The following is a 19,683-nucleotide window of genomic DNA, read 5'->3' as shown; positions in this document are numbered from 1 at the left end:
ATATTATGATGTCTCTGTTATAAAGTGTATTTTGAGGTTCATGTGTTTTACCACACATTATTTCAGGGTACAATGGTTCATGTTTACATTATCATTTTTAGTTATGGCTATTAGGTGGCGTTAAAAGCGCTACCTTTAAAGCTGAAACTATTGCCATTAAAATAAGAGCTTTAGCATAAGAGCCTAAAATAGGGGCGTTGAATGTTAGTTTCTAATGTTTTTCAATGCAGATGACGTATGAGGATGGATTTATGTAGTCTGGCTATGTGTCCCACCCATTTAATGCTGATCTGTAAGTGAAATCTATATGATTTTCCTCCCATTACCACCCATCCTCCATCCAATCACACCCCTTTTTGCACTCTTTGGCAGCATTTGTATTGTGTGTTGAATGTGTCAGCCATTTTTACTTCCAAAATGGCGTCCGCCATATGTTAATGTTAATAAAAACGTTATTTAACTTGGTTGATGTTTTACAAATATTTACTGCACCTTTTAAGTTATGTTACATATGTTAATGTATTTGGTTTTCAAACTAATGACGTTTTATTAAAGCTATGTGTTTTGTAAAATGTCCTTCAAATTGTCCATATACTGATTTTTGGGTCCTGCTCCAGATGTCAGTGTGATGTGATTGGGTCTCCAGTGTGTGTTTGCTTCCAGAGGCAGCCATTTATTTACAGCATCAGAAGAGAGAAAGGTAAGGGGTAAGGATGTTTATTCTGTATGCATTTATAAAGTGTGCACTGCTAATGTGCTTCATGGTGAACCATGGCTCCCACGGTCACTGCTCTGTGTCAGGTTTTTGCCCCTTTCTACTGAGTGCTAGAGACATGTGAAATGCAACACCTCTGTTCACAGTCGTCCTGTCCGTTCCCAGCCAGCGCTTCTGTGCACCGAGCTGCCTCTGCCTGCCGCTACTTGGGCGGCATAGCGAACTTACAGTCTGCGGGTATGTGACATCCGGGATCCGGCTGCTCTCTACACCGTGGAGGAGATCCGTGGACTGGAGTGTTGCGTGCGTGCTGAGATGGAACAGAAGAAAGAAGAGCTGCAGGAGATGGTTGGCGAGCGCTACCGTGACCTCATAGAACCTCGAGAGGATAGCTCAGCGGCAACATGCTTGCCTTGGAAGCAAGACGACACAGTGCAACATGGGTTTGATCCTCGGGTCTGTGCTTAGAAACCTCTGGGTATTAAGCGCGTTATAAATAACCTATCACATCATAACCAGCGGACACGAGCGGTGAGATACGCTTGTGTGCTCAGAAGGTCGTTGGATCAGTACAAGACGTGCATCGCTGTTGCACCGGCCTGCAGATTTTTCAGCAACACGTACACAGGGCCCCTCGCACACCACAGACATGCCCAGGAGAAGTTCTACAGCACAGCTGCCTAGATCAAATTGCAGCTGTAAATTCCAGAGAAGATGTGGAGCGCTATGCAGGCTTTGCAGTACCTGCATGCTACTCGGCTCTACCTGCTCTGCTGTCATCTGCACACCCTGCTACAGCTTGATGCGTCCCACTCCAGCTACAGCCCGATCCTGGCCCGCTTTCCCATACTTGTCTTGCAAATTGCAGCAACTGGGCACTTTCGGTCAACCATTTTGCAGGAGAGCAAGTCTTTGCTGAAAGGTCCATCAGTATCAGACGAGGCTGTCGCTGAGGCATTATGTTCCATTATGCTCCTGAAAGACAGTTCCTCTCGCCAGGCCCTGACAGGCTTTCTCTTGGCCAGGAAATCTGCCGTTCAGCGAATGCTGAACCAACCACACCGGAGTGCCAATATAAAAGCTCATTAATGCTCTTTGGAAGAGCTGTTGGCCACCATGCTGTATTAGGCACACGCCCTCTTTTTCTGTGCACCAGAGGGCGAGCTACCTGACCCATCCGTGACATGCAGCCATCTCTTCTCAACACTGGAAACAATCATGGGTCATGATCCAGGAGGTAAAGGGATAACTGTCCTGAAGGACAAGATGAAGTCTGGAAGTTAGTTCAAGCAATTGCCAGCATCCATCATCGAGGTTCAGTCAGCACTGAAGACACTGGCACATCCAATCAGCCAGGACTACCTCCTGGAGACTCTTCAGAAGCGGATTCACATGTACTTTGTCTTCTACCTATCTTTCTCACATCCACGCTTGCATTATTGCCTTTGTCAATCAGGACTTTTTATCCACTGCCTGCACCAATCAGAAATCTTGTCTCCCCTAATCTTGCTAGCCTTCCATACCACTTGTCGTTGCAACTCCCTTTCTATATCTTCTTATTTTCTTGTTCCTCTTTGGCAACTTTCCACTATATTCGTCATCTGTCACTCACATTTAGCAACATTCCTTTGCCTGTAAGAAGCATTATTTTCACATAAGCCACTCTGTAGTCCAGTCCCCCCTCTTCTGTGTCTCGCTCTGCCATCACTATAACACTCTCCCATTTAATGCTTTATTCCATGTACTACATAGAACCTTTTCCTCCTCAAGACCTAGTAGGAACGCCATTTGTCTTCTACCCCTGTTCATCCCCAACCCACACATCCCCTCCTCTCCCCTCTTTTCTGTTATTGCACTATCCGAATTGTCTCTTGACCTATTAGGAACGCTATTGTCTGTTGTCTTCCCTGTCTCCCCCAACTTTCACTTCACCTCCTCCTCCCTCCCCTTCATTCTTGTTACTCAGGGCTCAAGTCAAGGGTACACGCAGGTGGACAGAGTCCACTCACTTTTTTCAGAGGGTGGACTCAGTCCCCCCCCAGCTACAATGAGAAACATTGAATGTCCTCTTTGAATTTATGAAATAAAGCCGACCTCAGCGATCGAACCACAGTCGTCAAGATTGCAGGCAAGGCACTTCACCACTGCACTATATAATGTGAAGAAAAATAACAAACAACTCAGGGTGAAAGTTCTCATTTGTAGTACAAGTTCCAGGGAAAACTTTTGTTTTGGTTCTTGGAGTTAAACATGCACACCTTTTAACGTTTTCAAATACACTATTAGAAGAAAGTATCCTCTCTTGGTTTTGTGTGTGTGTTGATTTTATAAAAGCCAAATGCCATTCGTCCTGTGCAATTTGGGTGGTTATGCAAAGCCAATTTAATGAAATGTGCATATTTCACCTTGATATGCTAATTTCTGGCAACGTCACATCCCATTGCGTTTGTTGATAGAGTCCCCACACTTTAATTTTTCGGTCTTGACCCCTGTTGTTACTGAACTTGGATGATCCGAATGCCTCAAGACCTAGCAGGATCATTATTGTTTTTGTTTACTCCCCTGTACCGGTCCCTTCTCTTGATGCGCCTTGAAACACCATGTTGCTGTATAGGCGCATTATAAATACCCAATGAATAAAAAATAAATAAGCAGGCAGTATGGACATGTCTTCCATGTTACTACGATCAGTAAGATGTGAGCTCCGCAGCACGTTCGCCAATTCCTCAATACTTACAGTGTTTGCTGTCTAAAACGTCTGGGTACGAACTGAGGCTGCAGGGTTTTTTGCACGTATTCATCCAAATGCTGAACCGAGTCGGCTTTGAAGTTCACACGTGGTACGTTCTCAGCAACCTATAAATCTATGTTCGCTTGAGATGTTCGTTTGTTGTTTAGCCACTAGCACTCGAGCAAAACATCAAAAATACACTTGCAGCTTTCACCCCCAGTGCGCACGCCACCACAGGAGTTTTCAAATCTCCACAAAGGCTGTTCATGCAGCGTTTCTTGGCCTTCAGCCGCAGCGCCGAACAGCTCTCAGTGCGCTTAGCTCGATGCAGTAACATCTATGTTCGAGGGCTGCTGCCACAGGCAGGGTTCACTGCAATTTCCACACAAGGACAAGGTGAATATCACTCCGTGTACCTTCGGTTAGCCAACTGCGTCACAGCCCCAGGGTAGAGGTGCAGGAGCACGGCAGGCCAGGAAGGTGGCTTCCCCCGCCCTCCCACTCGTATAACAGCTCCTTCTCCACTGCCACTGAGCCACCACAGCAGGGCTCCCTCCCTCTCTGCGGCCTACTGAGGTGACGGATGGCACTCTCCTGACCCTCGTATGCTGCTCTTGCCAAGTGTGAAATATCAAAGCTCCCAAGGCCTTTGCTTGCTGTAGATAGTCGCATAGCTCTCAACTCACACGCTTTTGGCGGGTGTCACCCGCCTTGTTAACAGCTGACTCACCCGCCAAGCCTCCTGCACGCCCATTCGTTTCAATGGGCCGCTCACCCGCCAAAAATAAAATCGGGTGTTTTCACCCGCCTTTGCGACGTAAATGGTTGAGAGCTATGTAGTCGCATGTGGAAGATGTAACTGTCGACTTCCTGTCTTTGGTATTGTAGGGGGGGACTGGTCCAGGAGACCCCCCTCGCCTGCGTTTTCTCCCCAGGTGAGGGCTATGGCTCATTGGGCGTCCCCTCATGCCACCCGGGCCCAGGTGGTGGAGGGTTCACCCGCTGGAGACATTGCCCACACGTATTGATTGCCCACATGTATTAAAATTTAGCTAGGCCCAGAAACCATTTTGTCTGGTAAAGATGGTGTGAGCTCAGCGCACTGTAGCGCGGCCCCCACCCTTGGAGAGTCTCAGTCATCCCTGTCGCCGCAGCACCCTGGCAGATCCGCTGCGAGCACGTTCCCACAAACAAGACGGACATGAGCTAGCGTAATACACTAACATTGTAACAGTTCACCTCCCGCAGTGTATCATCGCTCCCAGCATGACCCGGCCAGCAGGCCTGGGAAATGAAAAGAACAGTAAAATGGTCATCAGATGGCAGGCAGTCTTTATATATTAATGTCAAGACCACTCGCAAAGTATGCTTTCTTCCACAAAATCCCTTATATTACAAAAGCCTGTAAAATGTATAAACATAAGAAAGCATGCTTCCATGATATAAGCGATGGCGAGCCCACACCATTGCAGTTGGGTGCTAATAATAAAGGAACGCACCAGGGATCTATTTGTTACGTGTATCACTGGGAAACTTACACTCTATGGGCTTGCGCCATAACTGAACTAATGCTGCTAGAGGACACGAGAAGACGAATGTAACCATACAGAGGGCTTATGTGAAGGATGCACGAGAAGGCGCTTGTCATGTGTGCATGTCTAGGCCCCACATGTGCCACCACCGTCACGAACAGTGGCGGGTTACTTTCTATGTACTCCACCAATCCTAATTCTACCTCACTTACTGCAAATATATATGCATATAACTAAATACTGTAGTTGTTAAAACATAATGTATGAATAAGGTGCTCAGACTGGGTATAATCGAGACACATCCAGCAAAGTTTAAATGCATGTTTTGTATTGATTTGAATAAGTATTATAGAGTGTTCAAATGTTTGTGATGTCTTTACCTAAAATCGGCAACACACGAGGGAGATACCTTTGTGAAATACGTGCAAGGCCATTCCCCCTCCCACCCTGCGAAGGCTGCCAAGGCATGAGAACAGAGGCCGCGCCGCACTGCTTTACCTCCCCCAACCAGACTGGAGCCGCTTCAAAGATTTGTAATCCCCTCTGTAGCACCCAAGGCCGCGGCCCGCCACCTGCATTATTTACAGCTCAGCAGTAAACCTCTGCCTGAACACACGCGCCCCCTCGTAAACCCCACAACCCACCGGACCATCTCAGACTTATGGCCCTGTGCAATCAGGACACCCAACACTTTGACAACACACAGCGGAGCATCCATAACAACTTCTAACAAGGCAGGAAGACCTGTACCGCCTGTCCCAGGCCCTGAAGCTTAGCCCCTCGACCTATGGCCCCGGTCAACAGGACACTGGTAACCATGTCCTGACGTATTACCTCCAGACCCCTCACAAGGTACATTCCTCCTGTGTTGCATTAACCTGTAGTATAACCTATTGGAAGATTTACTAAAGAAAATAATATTGAAATGACTGAATGACTGCAGTGTGCATGGCATAGGGCAACCAAGTCAGGAAAAGACATTCATCTCTGACACTGGCCACAATGGCACAACAACACCGTCCGGATGAACTCAGCCGACCTGCCAGGCCCAGCCCAACCCACGAGGCTGACCAAGTGACGTCTCCAGCCACGGCCAACCACATCGCAGCAGCACCTATAGTTAGTCATCGCCACCCAATCCCATTGAACTTGTGCCCCCTATAGTATGTAGGTTCTCATGACGTTTTTTGTAAATATATACGCCTGTCTTTGCTATTGTCAGACAGAGCGCTCTCGGAGTTTGCAGAGTTCTTTGCATGCCCTATTCTGATTGATAAACTCCCATTTACGCTCACCCGCACTCTGTCTTGGCCTTATTCCCATTTTGGGAGAGTCCTTCATTGTCTCTCATTGCGGGGAGGATCGTGCTGTTTGGGGACGCTTGCCTTCAGTGGTGACCCCGAAAGCGTGATTATTATTATTATTATTTCCCAACCTAACATTACCGTCCCCTTTTGGCACGAGAATCTCCGGTCGAAAAGGGATACGCACGGTGAGCCGGCTCCGGGAGGCTGCCCGCCAACGGCGACCGGTACACTAAGAAGTGCGCACTCAATAGAGAGAGGGTACGGGATCCCGGTTGAAAAATCCCCTTTGAGTACTGCTCGCCGGAGCCGGGGCTGACTATTGAGCTGACGGCGACACTGCCTGGATGGACCCAGTTTCGGAGACTATCGGTTCAAGACGGGCATGTGAGTACTGAGTGCGAGCAATTGTAAAGGGAGCGGGGAGAGAAGTGTAGGACAGGTAACGAAGAGGGGGTACGCAGATCTACTAAGGATCATCTTAAATTTTCCTTGCTTTTTCTTTGCATATGGCCATTAGGATTAAGAGGTGAATAAGAGATAAAAGTGACGGGAACCTAGCTCCGAAAGGGGGTGGAAGGCGGCGCCGCATAGTGCTATCTTGACTAGTACTGGGAATATATGAAGAAGTGGAATATAAAATAAAAGTGTTCAGCAAAAGGGGACACTGAGAATATATTAGTGACCGCTATTACTTCTTTCTTTTCTTTTCTTTTCTTTAGGGGTAGGGGAAGAATAAAAAGTGAGATTAACACAAACTTAGGGGAAAAGTAAGAGAAAAAGAGTCCTACTAGAAGGGGGGAGAGCAGGCTAACATATATATATGCGCATCCATATATTCAAATAAGACGGACAGGGACAGCCGGCTAGGGAGGAAAGGGAGGGCAGCTTGAATGGTGAATTGAGTGGTGCCAAGAGGTGTGTGCACCTCGTATGTGTCAGAAGACATTTTGATGTTGTGAATGTGTAAAACGGTTATAAATGTATAATAGTTAAATGGTCATGGTAAGTGTGACCGGATAAAACTTTTTTGAAGACAACGTTGATACAGTGAAGTGAGTGGGTACCTTTTGATTTCCGGGTTGATATTGTCAAAATAAATGATGGGTTGCTCTTGTATGTGCCCCCCAAAGAGAACAGAGTAGACACTGTGTACAGCCAGTTTTTGTATTGTGCAGTCAGGGAGGGGGAGAGCCCAAAGGAGCCCAATATTGAATGTGAAGTAAAATACGAAGAATAATATTGATACTACATTTACATTGTAGTTGCAAACACACAGAGACACACCAGCACTAGGAGGGCACAGAGATGGGGGCTGAAACACCCTTATCACATATTTGTAAGAATCTCCCAGGGTACGCGGAGCGGATTAAAAAATATCACGACCAATGGGTGACCGAGCTAAAGGGGGAGGGGTTACCTCAGATTTGGCCCGAGGGAGGGTCATTTGATAAAAGTATTCTGGATACGGTGGCCACATGCATTTTTCTAAAGTACAAAGGGAAGCAGTTGCAGAATAGGAGAGAAGTACTAGATCTTTGGAGGTTATTTGAGGAGATACCACCTCCTAAAGCACCAGCGTTAAATCCTGACCTCCCGTCCACCACCGACAATCCGTCGATGATACAGAAAGATGTTAACGAAACATCAAGTGCAGCGCCACCAATGGAGGTAATAAGTTTGTACCCGATATTAAACAAGCCTGTGCCCGCAGAGGGGTACAGTGACCCCACTTACGTACCTCCCCCGACAGCTACTACACCCCACCGGCCCACGGCACCTCCGCCATATGAAAGCACAAGGGAGCGAGCCCAGGCAGGCACACAAAGGGTAGACATAGAGAAGCTTACAGATGATTTACAATCAAGACTGTCGATAGCAAAAGATGAGCTCTCAAGGATAAAAGACATATGCGAACGAACAGCATTAGATGCAACTAGACCAGGGCGTACGTCTAGAGCACCAGGTGAAAACAGAAAGCCCGAAGAGGGGTGGAAAAAGGGCGAGATCCTGTTTAGAATTGAGGAAGAACCAACACGAATAATAGAAGTAGGGACCCGAGAGGGAGATGTTGGTAACGAAGAAAGGCTTGGGGGAATTAGAGAGGAATTACTATGTGATATAAGGGACGAGTTAGAAGAAAGCGACAGGTTGAGTATGGCGATGGGAGGGGGAAGCGAAGGGGAGGAAGGTACATGTTCGATGAGAACATTGGATGATGAGTGGACGGGGCGATTGAGGAACAGGGTGGGGAAAATGGCATCACTGGGTACATCAGCAGTCAAACCGGGTCCAGATGGAACGACAAAAGGAAGGTTACAGCTCCCATTGATACATAGGGGAGGAGGGAGGCCTAACTATATCCCATGGGCTCAGATGGATAAAGCCAATCTACTAAAGTTGTTGCCCCCGTTGTCAGGAGGGGCAAGCAAGTGGATATACGCCTTTGAGAAGCACACTGCCGGGGTACCCCTAGCAATAGGAGACGTAAAGAGCTTGCTAGTCTCAGCGGTGGGGGATCAGGCCGAGAGAGTATGGGTTAAGGCCGGTTTCCCGGGAGTAACACTAGACTGCGACCGCCATGATGGAGCCTCCTTTAACACAGTGCATGCAAGGGTGTGGGACGCCTTGCGGGAAACATTCCCGGACACGCCAGACTTACAGTCAGTAATGCAGTGTACAACGAATGATGGGGAGGAGGCTATGGATTACATTTTTCGGGTCCAAGAGATGTGGAGAGCGGAAACGGGTACGCCCTGGTATCAATCGACATCCTTATTTTATTTTATTATAAAAAGAGGGCTCCCCAAAGAAGTGCAAAAGGCGCTCGATAAGATAGCTGGTATTGAAGCAAAGGGGTGGCCTGAGATCCAAAGCATAATAGTACACCATTGTAAGAGAATAAAGGAGCGGGAGAAGGAAGTGGCACAGAAGAGATTGGCGGATGAAGCAAAGCTAGTGCAGACAAAGTTGGTGAAGGTCGCAGCGGCTGTAGCCGCACTCCCCCACTGCAGGGAGGGAGATGAGGAGGAGGAGGGGCTGGCAGCAATACAAGGAAGAGTGGCAACTAATTGGGCAGGAACAGGACAGCGGCAGTGGAACGAGCAGGAACAAGGTGGAGGTCCGCAGTGGCAAGAGTGGACCCCTCGAGGGGGACGAGGTGGGTACAGGGGCCGAAGGGGAGGTGGAACGGGATATGGAGGAATGGGGGGAAATGGATGGCAGGGCCCTAGAGGTGCGCAAGGGAGTTGCTGGAACTGCGGAAGATGGGGGCATTACTCTAGGGAGTGCAGAACCAGGCCCAACAATGGGTTCCAAGAAGGAGGACAGTATGGCCACCCCCACCCGGGGAGCCCATACGGTCTTCCCATGGGACAGCAACAACCAAGAAACCCGGGACAAGGTAACATTGAGCAGCAGCAGGGGCCCCAGTTTAGAACACAGGCCCACCCACAAAATAATGACAATATGGAATACACGTCAGGCAACCCTTTCGCAATAACAGCAAACAGAGCCCCTGCACCAGCACCCTACAACGGCATGTCAGTGGTTTCAGGAAATGTCTTTAATCAGGGGGGGGCGATGAGACATCCCGCATAGGACAGCCCACAGAGAACACTTGCGTGTCCAGTTCTATCTACAACCTACAATGCCGCAGAGGAACCATTGGTTGGGGCGCAGATAGGAGACAAGCAGTTCATATTCATGGTCGATTCGGGAGCGGAGAAATCATGTATTAGGGAGGGCCGGTTCCCGTTATCTAACAGGAAGTTAGAGACGCAGGGGTTCTCTGGGGCTGTAATTGAAGTTCCTTACACAGAAGCGTTGGATGTAACGGTGGGGGGTAAAACTGTAAAGGCACCCCTACTGTACTACGAACACTCACCCATAAATTTATTAGGGAGGGATCTCCTAAGCAAACTCAACATGACCATATCATTCACTGAGAGAGGTATAGTGTGCTCTACACCCGGGATATGCCCCTGGCGTGCAATGTTGGTAGTGCAAGCCTACACGACCACACTGGAAGTACGAGGATTACCAAAAAATGAGGAGATGTTTATTGAAGGGCTAAAGACATTGGCCCTCATAATTCCAGAGCTAAGAAGAATGAACTGGAGGATTCCAGCGGAATTCCTCTTCCGTCCCATAGTGTGCCCTGACACCGCACCCGGAGCAGTGGTACCGTTAGACTTGCACGCTGTACAGGTATCAGCAAAAAGAATTGCTGTGATTGGGGTGGATAGGGAAGGATGTGAGTGGCGCACAGTATTATGTACAAATGCCAACATCGCCCTACGGGAGGTTACGGATGAGGATCTCTTCTCAGACACAGAAGGGGATGGTGAGATGGTAATGGAAATAGCGATGCCCTGTGACATTTTGATTCAAACCAGGGAAACCCCCGTCCAACTGATGGCAGTGGTAGGAGCACCACCATCATTCTTTGATGACGACATGAGGCTCGTACCGAATATTTTGTGGACAACAGGCCCCCATGACGTGGGGCTGTTGCATGGAGTACAACCTGTGGTAATAAAACTCAAGCAAGGAGCAATTTTACCCCGAGTAAAACAGTATCCATTGTCCCGTGAGGCTGAAGAAGGGATAAAAGAGACCATAAATGCACTATTAGCACAGGGAATCATAGTGCCCTCGACCTCCCCATGTAACACATGCATTTATCCAATTAAAAAAGCAAAAGGAGGATCTTGGAGGATGATACAGGACTTACGCCCCCTAAACGATGTAATTCAGAAAGAGTTCCCTTTGGTCCCGAACCCTGCATCCATATTATGCAGCATCCCAAAGTCGGCATCACACTTCACAGTAGTGGATTTGAAAAACGCATTTTTCTCAATACCCCTTGCCGAAGAGAGTAGATACCTCACAGCCTTCACACTAGGGGGGAAAAGATATGAACACTGCAGACTACCACAGGGATACTGTGAGAGCCCGAGCATATTCAACCGCATATTGCATGAAGACTTGGGAAACCTATCAGTTGTGAGTACAATCATTCAGTACGTAGACGACTTGTTAGTGTGTGCACAAGACGAAGAAGCATGTAGAAAGGATTCAACAACGCTCCTGACACTATTGGCCAATAAGGGGTACAAGGTAGACAAGGAGAAATTACAGGTCTTATACCTGGGACAGCTGATATCCAAAGATGGAAAAAGAATAATTCCCGACAGGGCAGAAGCGATAAGGTCAGTAGCGGAACCCACAACAGTAAAAGAGATGCAGAAACTTTTGGGGATGTGCAACTATTGCCGAGCATGGATATTAGATTATGCAGCATACACCAGACCCCTACTGCAAGCACTTAAAGAAGCACAACAGGACAATAAAAAGATCAAATGGTCAGAAGAAATGAGTACATCATTTCAATCGTTAAAAAGGTTAATTTCAAGCGCTCCAGTGCTAGCCAACCCTGATTATGGACGCGAATTTTACCTATTTTCACACTGCAAGGGAACACTCATGACAGCTGTTCTGACACAAAAGACGTCCTTAGGACACAAGCCTTTGGCTTACTATAGTGGCTCTTTGGATGCCGTAATGCAAGGCCATTTCGCGTGCGAGCAATCGCTCGCTGCAGCCGCGTTCGCGATTGAGAAAAGTGCCACAATAGTAATGGGTTGCCCAGTAACATTGTTTGTGGAACATTCACTGTTTGCAATACTTGAGAGGTCAAAAAGCACACTAACAACACAGCGGGCAACAGCATATGAAATAATATTGTCCAGCACCAACATCCATGTGGTAAGATGCAAAACAGTAAACCCCGCAACATTCATTTCAGAAACCTGCACACTAGAGGACATACAAGGCCACGATTGCGCAACCTATACAGTAGAAAGAGAGGGGGACACAGTGGTGTGTGAGAACGCTCTGAGAGAGGGGGAAGTGTACTTCGTGGATGGGTCTGCATCAATTAATGTGGACACGGGAGAAAAGCATGTTGGGATGGCGGTGGTGAGGTTAGAAGATGGTGAGTACGAAACACTAGTGCAGTACCGCCTCCCATCACATTACTCCGCACAAGCAGCAGAACTGATTGCGCTCATAGAAGCGTTACATGCAGCAAAAGGTTGCGCAGTAACCATATACACGGACTCAGCTTACATGACAACAACAGTGCATGGAGTTCTAGCGAGATGGGGGCGGAGGGGATTTCGGCGGGCAGACGGAACACCAGTACAGCATGCAGAATTGTTGAAAGAATTAATTGAGGCCCTACAAAACCCTACTGCAGTGGCAATAGTTAAGTGCCAAGCCCATACGTCCAACACAGACGTTGTGTCTTTGGGAAACGCGGCAGCGGACGCTGCCGCCAAAGAAGCCTCCTATTTTCAGAAATATGAAGCAGGTGAGTACATGATGAAGCACAAAGCGAACGAAGAGCCCCCAGAAGGGTACAATATGATGCCCATATCCCAAATACTAGAATTGCAGGACGGGGCTAGTGAAGAGGAAAAGTTGATGTGGACAAAACGAGGGTGCAGCAAATCGGGAACAGACTTATTGTGGCGGCAAAATAACTCAGGAAAGCTAGTAATGCCAATGAAGCTACTAGAAATTACGTTCCAGCAACTACACTTCCCTGCTCACAATAGCAAACAGCACATTGCAGCCGAAATACAAGAAGAATGGTACGTACCCTGTCTCCAGGAGCACGTATCTCGATTAGCAATGGAATGCACAACATGTCAGATCTACAATTCAGGAATGACATTACAAACACTCTGGGGAACTATCCCAAAACCCATTGGCCCATTCAGAGAGCTGCATATTGATTATGCAGACATGGGGGAAAGATGTAATGGCGCACGGTACATGATCGTGGTTGTGTGCCCATTTTCAAGGTGGGTGGAAGCAGGTCCGTGTGCCCGACCTGATGCCAAGAGCGCTGCGAAATTCCTAGTGAGGGAAGTGTTCCCGCGCTGGGGGATTTGTGACGTAATCCGCTCAGACAACGGCACACACTTTGTGAATGAGCTCTTCAAGGAGGTGACAACATTATTGGGAATAAAACATAAATTATGTTCGATTTATCATCCCCAAAGTAATGGCGTAGTGGAAAAGATGAACGGACTGTTGAAGGGCAGGCTATCAAAACTATGCTTTTCATTGAAGAAGAATTGGATCTACTGTCTGCCCCTTGCGCTATTTGAACTAAGAAATCAGCCAAGTAAAGATCACCATTTGTCCCCGCACGAAATCGTGACTGGGAGGCGAATGCACACGGCACACTCTCCACTGCGCGAACACTCAGATGCACCCAGGAGCGCTGCGATATTGGGAGAAGAATTCACAGACTATTTGAAAAAATTGACACGGGCAGCACGCGCAATATCAAAGCAGCTCTCCCCACCCCTCACTAGGGAGGAGGGAAACATAACAGGGTCTGTCACAGAACCTGAGCAACAGCTACAGCTAATGCCAGGCGAACTAATCTATGTCAGGAGTTTTGTGCGTCGATGGAATGCACCACGGTTCCACGGCCCATACGAGGTAGTGTTCTGCACGCCCACAGCTGTAAAAGTGAAGGGCTTGCGGTACTGGATACATTTGACAGACGTGCGAAGAGCATATAGCAATGTGCGCGAGGAGACAGAAGAGGAGGCACAGACAACAGCATCAGATGCAACCGAATGAAATGAATGATTATTAACTCGTGTGTGTGTGCGTCAGCAATGAACACTAATGGGAAAGTGACTGATGAAGTATTGTTGCACTTTCTTGAATATTTGGTTTTTTTTGTTGTGTTTATCCCATCATGTGATTGATGAAATGATCAAATTATTACTTGTTAACACCCTTGTCTGTGAATTTCCTCCCTACAACCCTACCCACCTCCATTTCCCGTCCACATATAACGGCCCTAATGGTGCCAACAAAACGTTTACATGCATGCACTTAATGCACTTTTGTATCTTAAACAGGAACTACCATGGCATCTAACAGGCAGCCTGCAACGGATAGAATTAGTAGAATGAGAGAAATAGTAAATGAGAGATGCAGATATTCGTATGAGTGCGGATTATCTATATGCATTACAATGTTTTTTATGCTAATGTTTGGCTCGGTTACATATTGGTTTATAGCGTTCATCTCTATCGAGATGAACGAGGGGGGAGGGACTAACAGCACTGGGATTAACAGCACTACTGCCACCAATGTAACTGCAAGTGTCCATTTGAGGGAAGGTGATTTTCTGGTATGGGATGGAACTAAACTTGTATGGGGTTATCACACCACGCCATCCAACACTGTCATATCTGAAAAGAAGAGGCCACAGGGTGAAATGCAAAACAACACAATGTCCCCACCTGGGATGCAAAGGTTTAATGCTCGCAGTTTAAATGACCGAAACCCATCCGCTATATCATGGTTGTACAATACGCCCACCAGTCAACCAGCCCCCGTCTTAAAAAACAACCTGCAAGATAAAGTAAAAGACGAAAATGAAAAAATGCTAGCAGCACACGAAATATTATACGAGGATTGGGCCAAGGGGGGCGGGAATGAGAAAGGGGGGTCTATTTTGTCCTTTGCCCAGGAAGTTGGGAAGTACATGAGGAATAAGAACAAAAGACGAAAGAGGGAAGCAGGGAGGAGGAAGTATGATGAGTACTATGGGTTAGGCCTAGATAAGATGGAAGACCCACAACACCCTCACCAAACAAATAAGTGGTATGCAGATATGAGTGCCACAGCTAAACAAACAACAAACGAGAGATGTTATGTCTGCTCCCTCATCCCGCACGCTTCAGGTACACCCAAAGTATTGTTACCCAAAGAGTTGCCAATTATAGATGCCCAATGTCTCCTTCATCTCACGTTATGCAGAATTAAGAACACCTTCCAGGCACACGAAGTTACTTTTCAAATGCTGCAGAACGAGAAAACATGCTACCCAAAAACGTCAGGGGTGGTATGTTTGAAAGAACCATTTTTTGTAATACAAGGGACACTTTTTTCGGATAACAAGTGGAAGGATGAAGAAGTAATGTGCAAGGCGGAAGCACTGAGAGGTGTGGCACCAGAGAAATTGCAGTGGATAGAAGAAACATGCACACCAGTATGGAAAGAACACATTTCAAAACTAACCTGGGTAACTGCCATTGAAAAACCCTTCAAACTACAAAGCGAAATAGACTATGAATTATGTTTCAAAGGAGAGGGGAAAACCACAATGGGAACAAATAAGAACTGTAACAAGACCCTCACCATCCCAGATCTGAGAAAAGGGACAGCGGCCCTGATGGACATGTACTGGGTATGCGGCACTCAGGCATACCTGCACCTTCCCCCGTCATGGAGTGGCAGCTGCTCAATGGCCACTCTGCACTCAGCCCTAATGGTGATACCAGAAAGCCACATTGATGGAAGCAAAAGGACACAGGAACGCATGCAACAGAGTGTGGCTCAACCAACTGCAGAGTCACAAATGTATGTCCTGTCTTCCGGAAGCAAGGGAGAGGTGCTGACCCGTAACAGACGAGCATCAAATTACATATCAAAGGCATCATCAGAACTATTGGCTCAGATCCCAGACAAATATCGATTATTCAGCTCAGCAGAAACATTTTTTGCCTCGCTCGTCTCAAGTGTCCAAGCAAGGGCAAACGCAAAATGGCTCCAGATAACCCGCTGGGAATTGATTCAGCTGGCAAACGACACTGAAGAAGGGTTCAACATAATAAAGGTGGAACTAAGAGCTTTACGACTGATGACCATGCAAAACAGGTATGTCCTGGACCTGTTGACGGCGATGGACGGCGGTGTTTGCCGAAAAATAGGAAGTGCCTGCTGCACTTTCGTACCTTCTGAAGACGCAGAGAACGGCTCCCTGTCCCATGTGATCGAAGCAGTCCACAACCTAGGAGAAAAAATGAAAATGGAAGGTGGAGCAGAAGACAGTACATGGTTCGATAACATCTTCTCCTGGGTCCCCTCATGGCTTGGAACAACTGTGAAATTTTTGATGCCAGCTGTGGTGTTCCTCCTTTTAATTTTTTGCCTGTGCCAGGTGGGTCTTCGAGTTTGTGCTAACGCAGTACCAAATGGTGCAATGATGATGGTGACAGTGGGCAACTCACACGGTACAATAAAAACGATGCAAGAAGCACAAGTACAAACAGGGATAGATAACACACCCAGGTACCAACTGGTGCCTATGTACCACGATAAGGATATTGTAGATAAGTTGTGGCACACCACCATCAAAGAGCCCCGTATACTAGAATGGTACGAGGAAGTTTGGGTAGATTTGGAAGGAGATGGTGGATGTATATATCTAACGTGTACTCCAGATGAATACGCCAGGAGAGGTGAGAGCTTAAGGGGGGTGTGCAGAGCATGGATGCCCATCAAAGGAACTCCTGCATGGGATGAGGCAGTGATGGATGAAGCAGAATGTAGGAGGATAGAAGATTTAAAGAATTTGTTACTTAAGTAACGAAAGGGGGAAATGTAGGGGAGGACTGGTCCAGGAGACCCCCCTCGCCTGCGTTTTCTCCCCAGGTGAGGGCTATGGCTCATTGGGCGTCCCCTCATGCCACCCGGGCCCAGGTGGTGGAGGGTTCACCCGCTGGAGACATTGCCCACACGTATTGATTGCCCACATGTATTAAAATTTAGCTAGGCCCAGAAACCATTTTGTCTGGTAAAGATGGTGTGAGCTCAGCGCACTGTAGCGCGGCCCCCACCCTTGGAGAGTCTCAGTCATCCCTGTCGCCGCAGCACCCTGGCAGATCCGCTGCGAGCACGTTCCCACTAACAAGACGGACATGAGCTAGCGTAATACACTAACATTGTAACAGTTCACCTCCTGCAGTGTATCATCGCTCCCAGCATGAACCGGCCAGCAGGCCTGGGAAATGAAAAGAACAGTAAAATGGTCATCAGATGGCAGACAGTCTTTATATATTAATGTCAAGACCACTCGCAAAGTATGCTTTCTTCCACAAAATCCCTTATATTACAAAAGCCTGTAAAATGTATAAACATAAGAAAGCATGCTTCCATGATATAAGCGATGGCGAGCCCACACCATTGCAGTTGGGTGCTAATAATAAAGGAACGCACCAGGGATCTATTTGTTACGTGTATCACTGGGAAACTTACACTCTATGGGCTTGCGCCATAACTGAACTAACGCTGCTAGAGGACACGAGAAGACGAATGTAACCATACAGAGGGCTTATGTGAAGGATGCACGAGAAGGCGCTTGTCATGTGTGCATGTCTAGGCCCCACATGTGCCACCACCGTCACGAACAGTGGCGGGTTACTTTCTATGTACTCCACCAATCCTACTTCTACCTCACTTACTGCAAATATATATGCATATAACTAAATACTGTAGTTGTTAAAACATAATGTATGAATAAGGTGCTCAGACTGGGTATAATCGAGACACATCCAGCAAAGTTTAAATGCATGTTTTGTATTGATTTGAATAAGTATTATAGAGTGTTCAAATGTTTGTGATGTCTTTACCTAAAATCGGCAACACACGAGGGAGATACCTTTGTGAAATACGTGCAAGGCCATTCCCCCTCCCACCCTGCGAAGGCTGCCAAGGCATGAGAACAGAGGCCGCGCCGCACTGCTTTACCTTCCCCAACCAGACTGGAGCCGCTTCAAAGATTTGTAATCCCCTCTGTAGCACCCAAGGCCGCGGCCCGCCACCTGCATTATTTACAGCTCAGCAGTAAACCTCTGCCTGAACACACGCGCCCCCTCGTAAACCCCACAACCCACCGGACCATCTCAGACTTATGGCCCTGTGCAATCAGGACACCCAACACTTTGACAACACACAGCGGAGCATCCATAACAACTTCTAACAAGGCAGGAAGACCTGTACCGCCCGTCCCAGGCCCTGAAGCTTAGCCCCTCGACCTATGGCCCCGGTCAACAGGACACTGGTAACCATGTCCTGACGTATTACCTCCAGACCCCTCACAAGGTACATTCCTCCTGTGTTGCATTAACCTGTAGTATAACCTATTGGAAGATTTACTAAAGAAAATAATATTGAAATGACTGAATGACTGCGGTGTGCATGGCATAGGGCAACCAAGTCAGGAAAAGACATTCATCTCTGACACTGGCCACAATGGCACAACCACACCGTCCGGATGAACTCAGCCGACCTGCCAGGCCCAGCCCAACCCACGAGGCTGACCAAGTGACGTCTCCAGCCACGGCCAACCACATCGCAGCAGCACCTATAGTTAGTCATCGCCACCCAATCCCATTGAACTTGTGCCCCCTATAGTATGTAGGTTCTTATGACGTTTTTTGTAAATATATACGCCTGTCTTTGCTATTGTCAGACAGAGCGCTCTCGGAGTTTGCAGAGTTCTTTGCATGCCCTATTCTGATTGATAAACTCCCATTTACGCTCACCCGCACTCTGTCTTGGCCTTATTCCCATTTTGGGAGAGTCCTTCATTGTCTCTCATTGCGGGGAGGATCGTGCTGTTTGGGGACGCTTGCCTTCAGTATCTAATAGCACAGCATCCGCTTCTGGTAGCCCCATACACACAAACCTGGAACACGGATCCTTCCAGTGTCTGTGTGCGATAAATGTTTCCATAGAATCGCATATGTTCTTCTGTTGCTCTTTGTACATTTGACCTTTTATTACCTCTTCAAAAATGGTGTAATTTTAGACCATGCCATGTGGCATGTTTGACCAAACACAAGACCCAAGTGTTTACTTTGCACCAATATTTTGTACAGAACATGCAAATCCGGATACAAGTAATGAATTCGAGGAAAATTGACAGGTACATATTTTCGATGTTTCATATATTTTTTCGAATTCTGTGTCTTTCGCTCTTATGACTGTTTCTATTCAGAATAAACTGTTGATGATGTTAGACGGCAATGCAGGTACTTTGTTGTTGGCCTGACTTTCACATGTTGTGCCCACGGCCTTGAAAGCTTTTTGGACATTGGTTGTTGGCCTACTACCTTATGACAAGTCTCACTTTTTCTGAGACTGGAGGGTGGATGAGGGAGTGCTGCACTGATGGGCAGGTGCTCAATCAACACAATCGTGTCCCAGGCACTCGTGGTGGTGTGGGTGTTCAGAGCACCAACACTTGTTTCTTGCAGAGGTGAATGAAGTACAACTGAACCTAAATGATGTCGTGAAAGTCCCAGCTAGCGATAGAAATGGGAACTTTTTTTGGCTGATTACATCGCCAGAAAAAAAACAATATTGTTGGACTATTGTCCTAGGCTTCACAACTGTGGGGGAGCACCCATAATTTGGATTGGAGAGCAAGCCTATTGACACTTGGCAGTCAAGCTGGCATCTTCTGGATCTAAAGGAATCAGCTGAGGGGCCTTACTGATGCGCGTGTAACTGTGG

At 47.4% G+C, this 19,683-nt stretch overlaps 1 protein-coding gene and 1 pseudogene across 1 annotated transcript in view; one reads left to right on the top strand and one right to left on the bottom strand.

Moving 5' to 3' along the window:
- LOC138537904 (complement factor H-like) overlaps positions 1-19,683 on the bottom strand; it is a 763,015-nt gene that overhangs the window by 680,626 nt on the left and 62,706 nt on the right. The gene's annotated exons all lie outside the window — the stretch shown is intronic.
- Positions 1-19,683, top strand: part of LOC138522873 (conserved oligomeric Golgi complex subunit 1-like) — a 123,536-nt pseudogene that overhangs the window by 43,464 nt on the left and 60,389 nt on the right.

Source organism: Ambystoma mexicanum, chromosome 1q (assembly GCF_040938575.1).
Source record: "Ambystoma mexicanum isolate Mex_15411 chromosome 1q, UKY_AmexF1_1, whole genome shotgun sequence".
NCBI lineage: Eukaryota > Metazoa > Chordata > Amphibia > Caudata > Ambystomatidae > Ambystoma > Ambystoma mexicanum.
The sequence above is the reverse complement of the archived record's forward strand: the minus strand, read 5'-3'. Positions and strand labels throughout refer to the sequence as shown.